Source organism: Callithrix jacchus, chromosome 6 (genome assembly GCF_049354715.1).
Source record: "Callithrix jacchus isolate 240 chromosome 6, calJac240_pri, whole genome shotgun sequence".
Classification (NCBI taxonomy): Eukaryota; Metazoa; Chordata; class Mammalia; order Primates; family Cebidae; genus Callithrix; species Callithrix jacchus.
Window position 1 is genome coordinate 23261926 of NC_133507.1, and position 18632 is coordinate 23280557.

Genomic DNA, 18632 nt, shown 5'->3' on the forward strand with positions numbered 1-18632 from the left:
TGCCGAGCTGATTCAAAACAAATAACAGATCAGAAAAGTGATTGTGTGAGGGTGGTAAAGAGACAACTGCTTCCAAGTTGGAATTAACTGGCCTCTAAAAAATCACGTTTCCTAGTTAGCTCCTTATTAGCTCTTTTGTTTTTGATAAAGATGTCGGAACAACTGTAAGGCACAAGTTAAATGGTGCTGTTTGATCTTTTGTGAGGATTCTATTTGTCCTTTTGTCTGGTCTTGCCGCCTGTTCAGAGGTGTTGATTATTAAGATTTGTACCTGCACATGTAGTCTTTCTTCTGGGGCATAACCTTTTCAGCCCTGTGCCTCTGCTGAAACACCCTATAGATCCTGAATTGTTCAGTGTGTATACAGTTCTGTAGGGAAAAGATAGAACATGGAAAATTGTGTTTCCAAGGAAATTGCCCTTAGAAATAGGGATACCAGACTAATAATAAACAGATGACATTTGGAAACAGTGTAATTCAGTTTAAAATCACAGCTTCGAAAATCTGTTCATTCCTTTGTAATACTCACATACAGAAGTATTGGAGTACTTCGCAGTAAGGAGAAAACCACTGGGGATCTAAAAAGTGTGAGTGCTCGGTGAAGTTGTTGAGACCTGTGGGATGCCATGAAGAATGAGAGATGATAGCTAAGCCGAGGCAGGCACAACTCCAGAGTGCCATTCACAACTCCCTGTAGTTGAGTGTAATACAGTCTTGTGGGGCCATATGTGACATCCCTGCAGAGACCTTAGTTCCTGTCATCATAGGTTGGGCACAAGAGGACTGCTGAGAAAGACAGTATGACTACTGAACCTTGAATGTAATTTGAAGTCCAAGAGGACAGTGAAGAGAGCAGGGAAGCAGGGGAACTGGCATTTAATGATTATCTACTACAGCCAGTCATAGTAGGAGCATTTCACCCACATCTTCTCATTTGTTACAACTCTGTGAGTGAGGTGTTGGTATTTCAATTCAGGGATGAAGAAAGTGAAGTTCAGAGATGTTACATGTATCACACTGTGTCATACAGATGGTAAATGTCAGATTCGAACACAGAGTTGTCTGACTCTGAGCCCTTCCTCATTCCATCACTTTCAGAGTGACTCAGTTTACTAAGAGGAAGTCTTTATTTCAAGTGAAATAAGTATTTTTCTTTATGCAGCTATTAGTGGACTGTCTTAGTCTTTCTTACTAAGTGCCAGAAGATGCATTTCTTCCTCTCATTAAACAAATAAAGCTGGCAGTGCCAGAAATTTGATTTGCCTTTATTGTGGAGGAATAAAAAGCCCCATGTGTACTGAACAGGCAGAACCTGTTTCTAGTGTTTAGCCAACTCCTGTCTGGGTGTTCTTATAAAAAGTAATTATACCCTTTATTATACACCCATTTAAGTCCTAACAGCTATTTCCTGTTGGACCTCATGTTGTGGGGCTGTATTTGCTTCTATTATTTGAGTAAAAAATGTGTATGGGGAGGGTCGCATCTATATGCCTGTCTATGACATTGGTTGAACAAACACTGTTAAGTCAGATTGTAGAAATGGCTAGATTCTCTTTTGCAGGGTTGTGTTCTATTGAGGCTTGTGCTTCCTATACTTTCTTTTTTTTTTTTTTTTTTTTTTTTAATTTTTTATTGGATTATAGGTTTTGGGGTACATGAGCAGAGCATGCAAGACAGTTGCGTAGGTACACACATGGCAGTGTGCTTTGCTTTTCTTCTCCCCTTCACCCACATTTGGCATTTCTCCCCAGGCTATCCCTTCCCACCTCCCCCTCCCACTGGCCCTCCCCTTTTCCCCCCAATAGACCCCAGTGTTTAGTACTCCCCTTTCTGTGTCCATGTGTTCTCATTTTTCATCACCCACCTATGAGTGAGAATATGCGGTGTTTCATTTTCTGTTCTTGTGCCAGTTTGCTGAGGATGATGTTTTCCAGATTCATCCATGTCCCTACAAATGACACGAACTCATCATTTCTGATTGCTGCATAATATTCCATGGTGTATATGTGCCACATTTTTCCAATCCAGTCTATTATCAATGGGCATTTGGGTTGATTCCAGGTCTTTGCTATTGTAAACAGTGCTGCAATGAACATTCGTGTACATGTGTCCTTATAGTAGAACGATTTATCTTTTGGATATATACCCAGTAATGGGATTGCTGGGTCAAATGGAATTTCTATTTCTAAGGCCTTGAGGAATCGCCACACTGTCTTCCTATACTTTCTAAGCTTTTGTAGCTTTGTTTTGCCATTACTCGAGGGCTGATTCTATCTGGCCACAGTAAAGCTGTTCACACTGTGTCTTGTAGCTTAACTTTACAGTCTTAGGCACTTGGAGGCAGCAGCATTTACATAACTTGTTTTTATGTTTGTTTGCTTTTTGTTTTCCTATTCCCCTCACTTAACGTTCATTTTCTCCCCCATTTACAGATGCTGGCCCACGAGAGACGTTGATGCATTTTGCTGTGCGGCTGGGACTGCTGAGGTTGACATGGTTTCTGTTGCAGAAGCCAGGTGGTCGGGGTGCTCTCATCATCCACAACCAGGAAGGGGCGACGCCTGTGAGCTTGGCCTTGGAGCGAGGCTATCACAAGCTGAACCAGCTTCTAACCGAGTAAGTGCTCCTTCTCCTTATTTCTCTCCGCTCATCCCCAGCCCCACTCCCATTCATAGTAGTACCGCCCACATGGCATCTCAGTGTGAGTCTGCAACGAATTATAACCTCAACCCAGTACCTTGCCTTCTGCTGTGGGTTTGTAAGCTTGCTCCTGCTAACCACTTGATTGTTAGAGAGAAACGTAAGTCATATTACCATTTTCTCTCTCCTCTGCCTCTCTGCCTTCTCCGCTTCTTACCTCTTGTATTTTACTATTTTACTCAAAAGTCAGAACGAGCCTTGTCTGTGGAGGTAGCATAACATTACCAATGTATACAGCTTATCTTGGTTTAGTACAGGAGGGAACGGACTTCCTATGTCATACATTTTTTTCTGGTATGTCTTTAAGACTTGAAAGAGTTAATTAATTAGAAACCAGTACTTTCATATTATAATTGCATACAGAAACTATGGTAAACATTTAAGTTCTGCATTGAATGTAGTCTCTGTGGATAAAATTTGAGAGCAGTCGTTTCTTCATATGAACAGCAGTAAAAGCAACTGAATTGTCCTGGAAATGTGCAATAGGAAATCCTGTCTATCTTTAGGCTCATTTATTATATTTTCTGACTCTAAAAATTCTCTAGAGGAAGGTTGTTAGTCAAAACATTTGAAGAGTGCTCTTTTTTTTCCTTGTATAAATAAAGAAATAAATGCACTAGAGCAGCCAAAAGTTCTTATTGGATTGTTTATATAAAGAGGTTTCAAGAATAGTTTCTTTTGTTTAATATATTTTCTAATAGTTTTGTGGTTATTATTATCTTGTCTACCACATTATGTGAACAAGTATGAACCCCATTTGATCTGTGTTCCTTAGCAATTGAGGGACCTTTGCAAATTGAGTCAGTATTAGCAAATTCTCTATATTTTGCTCATGTCAAATTTAATTTAGTTGCGCTTTATGTTTTACTGTTTTTAGCTGTGTATATAGTCTGGAAGGACTAAGAAGAGATCTCAGAATGTAATGCTACTTACGGTTATATAAACAGTTTTTTCTTGCTTCAGTTCCCAAGCTAATAACTTTCCCTGTCACACTAGACAGACGGTTCTTTGCAGAAAGCTCTGATGGGTGCTACTGGTAGAAGGGGCACTTACCTCAAATGAGCTTTGGATACCTGAGCTCAGCTAAGACAGTATTCCAGGGAGTGATACATTCTACTCCTTCACACTTCCCATCTGGCCAATGATTGGATTCATTCTACTGTTGGCTTCATGGCCTCAGGAAGACAGGCCTTGTTCCAGAAGTTGAAACAGTTAACTCCACATAACTACTGTGATGTTTAAATGAATTTCCTCTAAATTTGATTTTTTTGCTGGGAAGCAGAGTTGGTTAAGGACTGCCATCCAAATGGGGAAGTAAAGTGATTAGAACAGCTTCGTTATATCCTTGGAGGGGATGTCACAAGACTGTTACTGCAGCATAGCTTTAAGGAAACTAGAGTGCGTTTGTTCTGGACTTTTTTGTGCTTGCTTTAAAGTACTACCTTGGTTACATGTGCAAAGCCACTTATCTCCTTTTGAAGGTAGATTGGTGAGGGAAAACCTACTTGAGAAATCTCCAAGTAGAGGACGCAGTTAGGAGAGGATGACCACCTTGCTGCAGATCTAAGGCTTCACTTGAATTCTGGGATTTTACTGTTCAAGTTTAGAAAAAGTGCTGAGTCATAACTAGCAATTAAAAACAGAAAGGGGGTGATTGTCCCAAATCAGTTTGAGCGTGATTCTAGTAGAATTTGCTAGAATTTCAGTTGGTAAAGGAACAAGAATTGTCATCATTTTGTTTTTGGTTTTTTCTCCTTTCCTTCCCCTTTCCCTATATACATAACAGAAAAATGGTTAAAATAGTAAATTTTGGGTACAGCATTCAGTGGCATTTGGTACATTGACAGCACTCACAGTGTTACGTAACCATCACCACTATTGTTTCCAGAACTTTTTCATCACCCCGAACAGAACTTCCTTTTCCCCCAACCCCTGATAACCTCTGTTCTCTTTTCTGTCTCTAAAAATTTGGTCATTCTAGGTACCTCGTATAAGTGGAATCATGCAGCGTTTATCCTTCTATGTCTGTCAACGTTTATCCTTCTATGTCGTCTTCTTGCACATAGCATAATGTCCTCAGGGTTCATCCATGTGGTAACATGTGTCAACATAATAAATATTTCAAAATTGCTAGAAGAATATATTTTTCACCACACAAAAACAAGTGGCTGAGATGATGGGTATGTTACTTAGCTTGATTTTGTCTTTCAATAGTGTATACATCGATTAAAACATCACATTGTGCCTTATAAATAGATGTTGTCAAAAATAAATAAATAAAAAGATGTTGTCTATTACCTCCCCCACAGAGCCAAAAGTGGAAACAACCTAGATGTCCATCACAGATAAATGGATAAACAGTGTGGTATGTTCACATAACGAAATACTATTCAGCCTGAAAAAGAGAAAAAAATATTTAACAGATGAAACTGAGATCCAGAGAGCAAAGTTGTTGAATTATGATAACAAGGTGGCAGGGCCAGAAATAGAAGACAAAAGGGTGTCCAGAGCTCTTTCCTTCCATTCCTGGGATTCTTAAAAAGTGGCCTAAGAACAGAATTCATAGGGTCTGTATCCCTTGAAATTATAGATAAACATACACTTGTTTTTCTGAGCAAAGCGTTTGTTGGTGAGATTCACAAAGGGGTTTGTAGAAAGTTAAGAATTGTCACAGTGTATGTTTTTTGTTTTGTTTTGTTTTGTTTTGTTTTTTGAGATGGAGTCTCACTCTGTAGCCCAGGCTGGAGTGCAGTAGAGAGATCTTGATTCACTGAAACCTCCACGTCCCGGGTCCCAGTTCAAGCAATTCTCCTACCTCAGCCTCCCAAGTAGCTGGGGTTACAGGTGTGAGCCACCATGCCCAGTGAACTTTTGTATTTTTTAGTAGAGACAGGGTTTCACCATGTTGGCTAGTCTGGTCTTGAACTCCTGACCTTGTGTAATCCCAAGTAGCTGGGATTACAGGCGTGAGCGACCACCCCAGGCTGATGCGGTCTTTCTAGTAGTTTATTAACATTAGACTTTGGGTACCCTGCTCTACTTTTTAAAAACGAAATTGTCCACATATAAGCCTGCCTCTTTTATTGCCTCTTTTCAGTTAGTACGAAATTAAAGTATGGCTATATACATTTTACATTTATGGAATAACTAGTTGTATTCTACACTTTACTGAAAATTCAAGCTTATTTAACCCCATTTATAACCCTTTGAAAGTACATTTGTTGTTTTAATTCCTTGCTGCTTTATGTTGTTTTTTGCTTTATAAATTTTGGCTGGGAGTGGGGAGTCAGGGTATTGTGCTGGTTAGGGCCCAAGTTCTTTTTGTGTTTCTTGTTCAAGGCTTATTTTGATTGCCAGTCTCTTTTGATAAACCAAGTCTTCTTCTGTGAAAATTATGATTAGCCATTCTTGGAGATACAAGGATTCCCTACCATCTTTTAGAAAACACTTGGACTTGGCCGGGCGTGGTGGCTCACGCCTGTAATCCCAGCACTTTGGGAGGCTGAGGCGGGTGGATCACGAGGTCAAGAGATCGAGACAATCCTGGTCAACATGGTGAAACCCTGTCTCTACTAAAAATACAAAAAATCAGCTGGGCATGGTGGCGCATGCCTGTAACCCCAGCTACTCAGGAGGCTGAGGCAGGAGAATTGCCTGAATCCATGAGGCAGAGGTCGCAGTGAGCCAAGTTCGCGCCATTGCACTCCAGCCTGGGTAACAAGAGCGAAACTTGGTCTCAAAAAAAAAAAGAAAGAAAACGTTTGGACTTCCAGATGGTAATAAGTATTCACGACATTTTTTACAGTTTCCCTTTTTTGTAGTCTGTGACTGTTAACTTTCACTTAGTTCAGTGATAGGGAATGCAGAGCTTTTGTTGACTTGCTTTTTTGCTTCAGTTTATAATTTAGATCTTACATTATGAATATGGATGCATTTGTGATCTGAAAATTGATCCTAAATACATTGTATTTAAGTTTCACCTTAAGTAAATGAAAGAATTAATGTACAGAGCATAACCCAATGATTGACATATATGTTATCTCTTATTTCCCTTTCCTGAATTTTCTATCTTGCCTGAGAAATCTTAGCCCCAGAAGAGTACCCAAAACATGTAGGCCTACATCTCCTCTGATTTGAAGCAAATAGGTAAAGACCCTAGTTTGCAGGCTCTTGGTTTCATGAATGGTAGGAAGTGACAACCTCAGATAAACGTGGCATCGTAGTTACCTAAGAAGAGAGTATTAGGCCGGATGTTACTGGATCTGGCTGATCTCTTACGTACCACATCACAAAGTAGAAATCTTGGGACGTGGATCACCCACGTGGTTAAGAGGGAATTTGAGAGTACGAGGCAGCTGCAGTAGTGACTAGGTGTGCAAACTCGGAAGTCAAACCTAGGTTTGCATTTTGGCTCTGCCATTTGCAAACTTTCCTCGCTAAGCCTTGATTTCTTCATCTCATAAATAAAGGATAATAGTATACTTCCTGATGGCAACCCAGTCTCTAGTATGTGCAATATGAAAAATTAGGGCTTTTTGTCATACAGATTCTGGATATTTTTCTGGAGCCAATAAAGGTGTGGTAAGTATTTCAGCTTGGAGAAAGATAGTAGTATGGTATGGTAGAATTGCTTAGGGATGAAGAGCTTAATTAAAATCTAAGCCTGCCTAGTTAGTAGTTAGTGTGACTTGGAAAAGTCACCTATCCACTCAGTCTCATGCTTCCTCTCTCTTAAGGATAATACCTATTCTGCCTACATCACAAGGTTACTGAAGCTAAAAGAATATTTGTGCAAATACTGTTAAACTCTCATAACTATTTGAAAGTTTCTTATATATTAATAATGACATCACTAAAATTAGAGGTAATCAATGAAACTCAAATTCCAATTGATTGGTCTACCAGATATGTTGTTTTGTAATATTTATTGCAGTTCTCTGTGAATTAAAGTTAGTAGATTGGAGTCTAGTTAGACTGGCTGATTTTGAATCCAGGGTCTGCTTCTCTGAAACTGTATTATTTATCTTGGGTGATTCACTTAATCTTTCCAAACCTCAGTGCTTTTCTTTTTCTTTCTGTAACACGAGAATAAGAGGACTTTCTTCAATGGGTTGCTTTGAGAAATAAAAGAATTCATGTAGAGAGCATAACTCAGTGATTGACACAAATGTTATCACCATTTCCCTTTTTTTTTTTTGAGACAGAGTTTCGCTGTTACCCAGGCTGGAGTGCAATGGCGCGATCTCGGCTCACCGCAACCTCCGCCTATTATAACTATTAGGAGAAAAAGACAAGCTGTGTGCATATGTTTTTGGGGAAGAGGGGCAGACAGTAAGCTAAATACTCATTTTCTATGTTGAGAAGTCAGTTTGTAAGCTCATCAGTCTTCATTCTCACATTCCTCCTCTGTGTGCATGTCCAGCTCTGCTTTGTGATTCTGTTGTTTGGAGATGTGTAGTTTTTATGTAACATGGCCCAAAAATGTTAGGCCAGGATTGCATTTGTTGATTGGCAAACAGAAAAAGTGTCAAAGAGAAATTCTTGGTATACTTGTATTTTTGTATTATGTACCAACTTTGGATCTTAAACCCTCAGTAAAATGCAACTCCAGCAGACACTGCCCCACACCTAATTTGGAGCTTCTATTCTAGTGAGAGAGCTGAGAAAAGTATATAAATACCTTTTAAATAGCCCAAAGAGGGTGTGTGTGTGTGTGTGTGTGTGTGTGTGTATTTTAAAGCCACAAGAGACCAGGTGCAGTGACTCATGCCTGTAATCCCAGCACTTTGGGAGGCTGAGGCAGGCAGATTGCTTGAGCCCAGGAGTTCAAGACCAGCCTGGGCAACATGGCAAAACCCTGTCTCTAGGAAAGATCCAAAAATTAGCCAGTGTGGTGGTGTGTGCTTGTAGTCTCAGCTACTTGGGGCTGAAGTGGGAGGATCACTGGAGCCCTGGAGTTTGAGGCTGGAGTGAGCTGAGACTGTACCTCTGTGCTCCAACGAGTGACAGAGCAAGACCCTCTGTCAACAAAAAAGCCACAAGAGAGTAATAAGGAGGGGAGAAAAGATCCTGTGTCCATAGAGAAAAGAATGAAAAAAGCAATCAGTAAGTCAGGCCGAAAGATGGGTGGGTTTGGATAGGCTGGCATCCCTGGGTGATGAAGTGTCTTTCAGGAATGCACGTTTACAGTTTGGCTCCAGAATGGGGTATAAGAAAATTAATTGTGGGTGGAAAAGAGCATTGGTGATACAGAGAATGGTGATGGCCTGCAGAAGAGTTGCTGGTGTGGCACGGCCTATCAAGGCACCACAGTAGTGAAAGAGATGGTGTTCTAGCTCTGCTTATTAGCTGGGTGGCCTTGCTCAGGAGGTTCTGTGGCTCTTTGCTTTATCTATCTATACAATAGAGATAGGATGCTTCGTAGAATTAAGGTTATGATGAATAGAGAAAGCCTAGCTCATACAGGCACACATGTGCTTCACTCTCAATACAAAAAGAACAACAAAAAAGTTGTTTTGCAGAACAGAGCTTTTGAACGAAAAAATGATGTCACTGTTGCTTTGAAACAGTTATTTCTCATAGACTGGCAGGAAGTGAAGGCCCTAGGGTAATTGCCCTGTAACAAGAGCAGTTATAAGAGTCCAGGTAATTCAGAGTCTGAACTGAGCAGTCCCTATAGGATTTGAAATAAGGGACTTAATGGGGGAAGCACTGCAGACATAAAGACAACAGAATGTTCTGAACAAGGGAAATGGTATTATTAGGGATAACAGTGATTTCATTAATGGAAATAGGTTTGGCATTGCTGCCGCTTTGGGTTATGGGTAACATAAAATTGAGGTTTGAAATTTGGAAGTGCCCTTTATACTCCTTGGCAAAGACATTCATAAAGTGGTTGGAAGTGTGGGGCAAGAACTAAGAGAGACTCTGAGTCAAGAGAGAGATTGTGGGGGTGAACTGGGGAAAGGATGGATGAAAGTAGAGGACTGAAATCAGAGTTGATGTGTGTCTGCCTTTAGGAGATGAGAGGAGGAAGAGGAGCCAGGGAACAGTGGATGGATAGGATGGATTTTTGTGGATGTCAAATGAAAATACATTTCAAAAGAAGAACATGCAAATTCTGCAGAATTCTGCAAAATTCAGGGTTGACAGGGGTAAAGAAAGGCCACTGGATTTTTAGATTTACTTGTCACTGGAAACCTGTGACAAAGTTTTAGCAGTACTCAAAGTGAGTAGGAGGCCGGGTGTGGTTGCTGATGCCTATAATCCCAGCACATTGGGAAGTAGAGGAGGATGGATCACCTGAGGTTAGGAGTTCAAGACCAGCCTGGGCAACATGGTGAACACCTGTCTCTACTAAAAATGAAAAAATTAGCCGGATGTGGTGATGCACGCCCTGTGATCCCAGCTACTTGGGAGGCTGAGGCGGGTGAATCGCTTGAACCCTGGAGCCGTAAATTGCGGTGAGCCGATATTATGCCATTGCACTCCAGTCTGGGTGACAGAGTGAGACACTCTTCCCAGAAAAAAACAAAAAACAAAGTGAGTAGGAGCGAGGTCACAAAGCCTTAAAATGCTGAAATAGATGGGAAGGAGGTAGAGATGGTGAGACTCCCTTAAGGAAAGAGGAAGAGAAAGATGGAACCTGGTTCAGTGGGCTCGGCAGGGTTCCTTGACACCAGCACTACCAAGTTTGGGCCTGATAATTCTTTGTTGTAGGGAGCAGTCCCATGCACTGTAGAACCCCACCCCCGCCCCCATGTTGTGACAACTACAGACGTCTCCACACATCGTCAAATGTTGGATGAGAACTTCTGATCACAGGGTTGATCTGATCACAGGGTTGAATAAGGATTGCTACTGCTGGAGTGGGGAAGGAGCCTAGTCCAGAGGTGCATGGAAAACTGCAGCCAGGGGGTGATTTAGTGAAGCAGGGATCTGAGGAGGGCAGGAGGAAACCCAGCAAAACATCTGTCTACAAGAGGTATCCTGAAGTTGGAGAGGGTGGGGAAAGGCTTTTTTTTTTTTTTGGTATTGACAGTTGTTTTGGCTCACATTAGATGGCCTCACGCTTATCAGTAATAAAGGAGAAAAGGTCTTTTGAGCACGAAGAAGGCAAGGTTAATATTTGGAGGAAATTGTGTAAACTTTAAATAATCTCAGTTGGGGAGGATTAGTATACCAATGAGTATAAGCATTACTGAACAACAGTGAGGCCTGGCTGAATGGACTTTTGAAGCAATTATTAAAAACATTGGTAAAATCTTGAGAAAGAGGAAAATGTGTATCTCAGCCACCCTGATACTTTCTATATTGGTACATTTTACGGTCTAGACTTATGTACATTTTTAAAAATTTTACTATTTCACAGAACTTTTTGTAGATTTCAATGTTACTGAATTTTATGTTATTTTTAATAGGTATGGTAATAGTTTATAGATCTGTTCTTTAATTTACCAGTTAGCACTCCAGTTACTGATTGATTAGGTTGCTTCCAGTTTTTAATGCTGTTATGCCTAAAGTTGAAGAAACATTCTTATGTATAGAGTTTTGCCAGATTTTACTAATGGACCCAGTAAGGGTTTTATACAGTGGTAACGCAGAGCAGGAAATGTGTTTTCTGAAATGTCACATTAATGAGGCCTCCCTTGATCCACCGCATTTAAAATCACAACCTTCATGCCTGCTTTCATCTCCACAGTACTTGCTGTCTTCTAGGTGTTTTACTTATTCACCTTGATTGCTGTTGTCCCCTTTATTCAACAGAAAAGAGATTTTGGTTCAGGTCACCGGCACCTTAAATAGTGCCTGGCACATACATACTTGCTGAATGAGTGGATGATGGGACCTACCCAGACCTGTGGGTGAAATGGGTTTGGAAGAGTGTCGGTAACAACGAATATTCATGGAAGACACTGGAAAAATAATTGCATTGACTAATCTTTGTATCTAGAGGAAGAGGAGGAAGCAACAAAAATCCACAGGGACAGGAATTGGGAGATTGAAGGGTTAGCACCTGGAGGTAATTGTGACGACAAAAGCACGTTCCTCTGGAAGGTAAGAGTGAGAGAGGTAGAAGGTAAGTAGGCTGTGGTTAGAGAAAGGAATTTCCCAAGGTTTAGATACTAGAAATGGAACATTTTGAGAATTAGTAGTGGCAAGGTTGGTATACTACTCCATTTCACAGAGAATGGACTGTGTCACTTTTTAATTGCTCCTGCCTTGGCTAATTTACCACTTAGTGCTCCAGTTACTGGTTGATTAGGTTGCTTCCAGTTTTTAATGCTGTTATGCCTAAAGTTACAGAAACATTCTGCAGGTTTTGTTTTCAGAGGTCTTTTTTGTTGGATTATGGCTATATATGATAATCTGACTAAGCGATATGCTGATAATGTCTGCCACACAATTAGGCATGTTAGTGACTATGTCAGGCTAGGCTTGAAAGGGCTAAAATTAGAGAGAAGTTGTCTCCCTACTGTTTGACTTCTTGAGTCATTTGAACTGTTGAGAGTGTTTTGCACGTACTTTTCTGTTTGAGGTCATTTTACTGAGAGTAGAGCAGCTTAGTTAAATACGTAAAACATCTAGTATAGCATATGCCATTCTTACTTTAAGCTGCCTTTGGGGAGCCACTCTTTGGTATAGAAATTGCAATAGTAGTTTTTTGGAGCACACTTAATTGTTATTACCCTCAGCCAGTACATGATTTTCCATTGCCTTATAAGTTCTCCGCTGTAGCATTTTTTTTTTTAAGTTTTTTTTTTAATTTTAAGTTCTGGAATACATGTGCAGAACATGCAGGTTTGTTACATAGGTATACATGTGCCATGGTGGTTTGCCTCACCCATCAACCTGTCATCTACATTAGGTATTTCTCTTAATGCTATCCCTCCCCTAGCCCCCTACCCCCTGACAGGCCCTGGTGTGTGATGTTCCCCTTCCTGTGTCCATGTGTTCTCATTGTTCAACTCCCACTTACAAATGAGAACATGTGGTGTTTGGTTTTCTGGTCCTCTGTTAGTTTGCTGAGAATGATGGGTTTTAGCTTCATCCATGTCCCCACAATGGACATGAGTTCATCCTTTTTTATGGCTGCCACTATAGCATATTTTTAGCTTAAAAATTCCAATTATTCTTTGGTGAGTTATTAATAACAGACAGGTATGACTTAGTAGAATAGTCTCTGGAGAGACAGAGTTGAAGTAATCTTTACCATATTTTTCAGTGGCTAGATAGCATGTCTATAATTTCTTAATTCTTCAGTTTCTTCAATTTCAAAATAGGATAATCTCAAATATAACCTTCCTCCCAGAATCTCAGTGATATTTTACCAATCTGTCATTTGCTTTGGTGGAATTATAGTAAGTATGATATGGGTTGGGAGGCAGAGGTGGGCAGATCACCTGAGGTCAGGAGTTGGAGACCAGCCTGGCCAATGTGGTGAAACCCTGTCTCTACTAAAAATACAAAGAAAAATTAGCTGGGTGTGGTGATGGGTACCTGTAATCCCAGCTACTTGGGGGGCTGAGGCAGGAGAATTGCATGAACCCAGGAGTCAGGATGCAGTGAGCTGAGATTTTACCACTGCACTCCAGCCTGCGTGACAGAATGGGACTCCATCTCAGAAAAAGATAAAATATGATATGGTATGTTCAAAGATGTTGATGTTATAAGGAAAGGAAAAATAAAGAACATTTTAGATAAGGAGGAAAGGGTTGATGGAAAGCATAATCTATTATTGTGCCTGATCTTTGAGCTACTAGACACCGCATCAGAATGCTATTTGAGGATTTTTTTCACTGTGTCAGAGAAAACAGGATTTTCTGATAGAAGTAGAAAAGTAGAAAAAAGTAGAAACATTATCTACTTTTAAGAAGGGAAGGCTTACTAAGACTTACATTTAAATGAATAAAAGAGTAGAATGTGGAAGAACAGGCAGCATCTGTGTGTGACTTCCCTGTGGCAAACACCATAGATTGAGATTTTAATGCACATTTTCTTTAATTCTCAAAACAGTGCTTGGATTATAATATCCATGTTTGCACATTATGAAATTAAGCCTCAGAAGAGTTAAGAAATTTGTCTAGCATCACATAGCTAGGAAATAAAGTTTTGTACCCAGAAATCTCTAACTCTGTGTAGCATTCTGTGAATCAAACTAACCATAAAGAATAGTGTCACCAACGATTGAGGTTTCAGACATTTACATTTGTGCTGAATGCAGAAGAGGCTGAAGAGGCTGCTTAACACTTGAAATGTGTGCCTAAGTACAGTTGTTGAGTAATTCTTACCCTATCCCTGTTTGTTGTATGCCCCAAGATTCTTTCATCTGCTGCAAAAACAGTGCAGATTATGGATTGTATCACAGCAGGCATTAAGGGCATGGGTAGGCCTTCTGGAAGCAAGGGTGGAATGGGAGGTGCTGTGGCCTTTAGAAGAGAAATCCACTTGCCTTGTTCAAATCAGTTGGCTTATAATAGTGGAAAGTTCTTATTTATGTTTATAATGGTATGAGTTGACCAGACTTGCTTGTTTTTTAAATTTAAAAAATTGTAACTTTAAGTTCTTGGATCCAAGTGCTTTATTCCAAATAGGATGTGTTAATTGAATTGACCAGTGTTGTACAATATGGCATCGTTAACAGTTTTTCTCCGTGTAATCAGTAATCTTGAGGGTGTTTTCTCCACCTATTGTTTGAAAAGTTGGAGTGCCCTTATAAGGGTTGTAGTGAGTGGTTCTTCTCATCCCATTATAATTGACTGTAGTTAGCATATGGTCTAATTTCTTTTTTTTATTTTTATTTTTTATTAGATGAGGTTTCCGGGGGTAAGGGGAGGGGGAAATGGGGAATGCTTGGCTATGGGGTTTCTATTGAGGTGATGAAAATGATCTGAAGTTAGATAGTGGTGATGGTCACACAAAGTAGTGAAGGAGAGGAAGAAAGGGGAAGAAAAAGAAGGAGAGAGGACAGAAGTGTTGCTTTATTCTAAAAATGGATATTAATAATGGCCAATCAATATTTCATTTAAACCTATGAGTAGGTGTGATGTGGTATTGACAAGAATGCATATTTTGCATATTTAAAGTAGAGAGCTCTATAAATATTTATTAAGTTTACTTGCTCCGGATCTGAGTTCAAGTCCTGGATATCTTTATTAATTTTCTGTCTCGTTGAGTCTAAATCTCTTATTGGGTCTTATGTATCTGGGTGCTAGGATCGTTAGATCTTATTGTTGCATTGATCCTTTTACCACTATATCTTTGTTGCTTTAAAATCTATTTTATCAGATGCAAGAATTGCAACTCCTGCTTTTTATTTATTTATTTATTTTTGCTAAATCTTTATCCATCCCTCTGTTTTGAGTCTTTGTGTATCCTTGCATGTGAAATGGATATGGATGTAGCATACCGTTGGGTTTTGGCTGTATCTTTTGATTGGGGGATTTAGTCGATTTAAATTTAGGATTACTGCCATTTGATGTTAACTGGCTGTTTTATCCATTCGTTGATGTAAATTCTTCTTTATGTTGATGCTCTTTACTTTTTGGTATATTTTTAGAAAGGCTAATATTGGTTGTTTCTTTCTATGTATAGTGCTTCTTTCAGAAGCTCTTGTAAAGCAGGCCTAGTGGTAATAAAATCTCTGAGTACTTGCTTGTTCATAAAAGATTTTTATTTTTCCTTCAGTTGTGAAGCTTAGTTTGGCTGGATATGAAATTCTGGGCTGAAAGTTCTGTTCTTTAAGGATGTTGAATATTGGCCCCCACTCTCTTCTGGCTTGTAGGGTTTCTGCTGAGAGATCTGCTGTAAGTCTGATAGGCTTCCCTTTGTGGGTAACCTGATCTTTGTGGGCCATCCTGCCCACAATTTATACCACTCAACTTCAAAGCCACGCCTATTGTGAGAGTTGCTGTTGAACCAAAACATCCAAGTAAGAGGACCTTATTTTTAAAAGCATATGATGTTTATTATACTTTTAAAGTATATGCATGTATTTAGTATTTGATTCCTCATGACTTGTTTCAGTAGTATTTAACGAAGTTTCATTGAAGTATATGGTAGAAGAAACCCTTCAAAGGGCATCTAACCTCTCTCTTAGGAACATTCCATGGTTAGAGGTTCCTTTGCTGTCCAGGGAGACTGAATCTTCTTGATGGCAGAGACAGGGTCATCTCTGCATCCCCCACAATCTTGGCGTAGGGTCGTAGCTCAGGAAAGCTCATGGGGTTGGTTTTTTTTGAGGCGAAGTCTTACTCTGTTGCCCAGGCTGGAGTGCTCCAGCGAGGTCTCAGCTCACTGCAACCTCTGCCTCCTGGGTTCAGGCAATTCTCCTGCATCAGCCTCCTGAATAGCGGGGATTACAGGTGCGCACTACCATGCCTGGCTAATTTTTGTATTTTTAGTAGAGAGGGTTTTACCATTTTGGCCAGGCTGGTCTTGAACTCCCAACCTCAGGTGATCCACCCACCTCAGGCTCCCAAAGTGCTGGGATTACAGGCGTGAGCCACCACGCCCAGCCAAAGCTCATGTTTTATGTGACTTCTTAGTTGAAATCTTATCACAAGCTCCTTGGTTCAGAATTCATCATTTGCTTCTCCTTTAGGTTTGACAAATTATCTGGACACTGAGAATTTCCCATCTGTTTAGAAACTACTTTCTGCACCTTTCCTGCTGGCCACCTGACACTCACATATGCCTGACCATATAGCAACTCCTTAGTTTTTGGCTTATAGTATTTGCCAAGTCAATCCTTTTCAACTTTTGCATTTCGTGTTCCATGACTGTTGCTAATTCTGAATCGCTGTGACTTCGCTATTTCAGTGCTACTGATTGTCAATGAAGAATCTCCAGACTGTGATTTAAGGAAACCAAAGAACAAATGGTAAAATGGTAGTTTTCTGTTGAAGTGTGTAATGGCCTCATGGCTCCTGAACATATCCCTCCTCTCCCTGGAGCTGAGCCTTCTGAACTCATCCCTCTCTCAAGTTCTAGGACATATCTATATATTCTAGATATATCCCCAGAGCAGTCCTCCAAGGTATCCTTAATGGATCCCTTGATCCCCAGAGCAGACACTTGGAGGACTGGACCTCTGACCTTTGGGGCCAGCCCTAGTAAACAGCCATCTGCCTTCAGGCTCAGAGAGGAATTTTTGTGGGCTGTCACTGTTCACTGACACAGTGCCTTGGTTGCTGCACGGATTTATCCCATTCTCTATAAAACATGCTTCCTCTTTTAGGCTTGTTCAGGTCCTGGCCTATTATGATTTTGTTCTTTTTTTTTTTTTTTTTTTTTTTTTTGAGACCGAGTTTCGCTCTTGTTACCCAGGCTGGAGTGCAATGGCGCAATCTCGGCTCACCGCAACCTCCGCCCCCTGGGTTCAGGCAATTCTCCTGCCTCAGCCTCCTGAGTAGCTGGGATTACAGGCACGCGCCACCATGCCCAGCTAATTTTTTTGTAATTTTTAGTAGAGACGGGGTTTCACCATGTTGACCAGGATGGTCTCGATCTGTTGACCTCGTGATCCACCCGCCTCGGCCTCCCAAAGTGCTGGGATTACAGGCTTGAGCCACCGCGCCCGGCCGATTTTGTTCTTTTAATCGACTCACTAGGCTGGCTCTAACCACTGTCTACTGTGTTCATTCCTAAGAAATACATAGAAAAAAGCTCAGTTTTATTTAAGTTGTGATAGTTGAGTCTGGCAACCATGGCTTATTCTTAGATGCTTCTACTATTTATTTGTATATTCTTTCTTATTTGGTTTTTCTCTGTGGCATTTGCACATGTATTTTAAAAATAGGAAACAATAATAATATAAGCCATAATTTATTTTGTTTATTTATTTTGAGACAGGGTCTCGCTGTCACCCAAGCTGGAGTGCAGTGGCTCAGTCACAGTCACACTCACTGCAGCTTTGACCTCCTGGGCTCACATGATCCTCCTGCCTCAGCCTTCCGAGTAGCTGGTATCACAGCTGGGATCACAGATACATGTCACCACGCCAAGCTAATTTTTTTGTATTATTTGTAGATGGGTTCTCCCTATGTTGCCCAGACTGGTCTTAAACTTTTGAGCTTAAGGAGTCCTCCCATTTCAGCCTCTTAGAGTGCTGGGATTACGGGTATGAGCCACTGTGCCTGGCCTAAGATGTGATATTTTAATAATGGAAATTGATAATTTTTTAAAGGCTCTGTTATGGTTATATGCTAGTCTGTGGTCTCTGTTATGCAAGCTAAGTAAAAGCCCAAACCTAAAGAACCTTCTTTTTTGAAGCACTGGCTACATGAGATGAGGGATTTTAGTAACTAGAGTATTTCCTGTCCTATAGCTGACTCATAGTAAGATTAACTTCCTTTCCTTTCCATAAATGAGATAGTCTAATAAATAGAATTATTCAGGATTATCAGTTTGGAGGCCAAAGTGTACTTCCTTATGTGTGTTTTCATTAAAGTTACCTGAACTTTTTAAAAAATTAAGCTAAAAGTTAGAAGGAGCACATAATTTTCTTCATAACTTTAAAAGCAGTCTCGCTCTTTTTCCCCATTAAGTATATTGTTTTTACTCGATTTACCATGCATTTATTGACTGTGTTATGGAAGCACCCATATGATTTTTCATTGTCTGAACTTTATACTCTGTTTTGTCTTCTTGGTGTTTTTACATTGTCCACATGTTATTTTACATTCAGAATATCTGAGGAAACTTCCCTTCTTTGTTCCTGTGAGCTTTCAGAGGATATTCGTTGTCTGTTTACTCTTTGCCTTAGTAACTAGGCTCATCCTTACTTTGGGGCAGTGACCACTTTATTCATAGGTTACATGTGTGATGACTATTGGTATATTTCATTCTCTTATAGGACGCCCAGTAATACTGCCTCTGAGAGGCACTGGACACATCCATTGTTTTTCTTGAGTAGACCACATATCCCCAGA

General features: G+C 40.3%; 1 protein-coding gene across 1 annotated transcript in view; it reads left to right on the top strand.

Moving 5' to 3' along the window:
- The first annotated feature begins 2449 nt into the window (after nucleotides 1-2449).
- LOC100397517 (elongation factor-like GTPase 1) overlaps nucleotides 2450-18632 on the top strand; it is a 32435-nt gene continuing 16252 nt past the window's right edge. The window contains exon 1 of the mRNA XM_017969342.4: nucleotides 2450-2616. The gene's annotated coding sequence lies outside the window, so the exon portion shown is untranslated. The remainder of the gene's footprint in view (nucleotides 2617-18632) is intronic.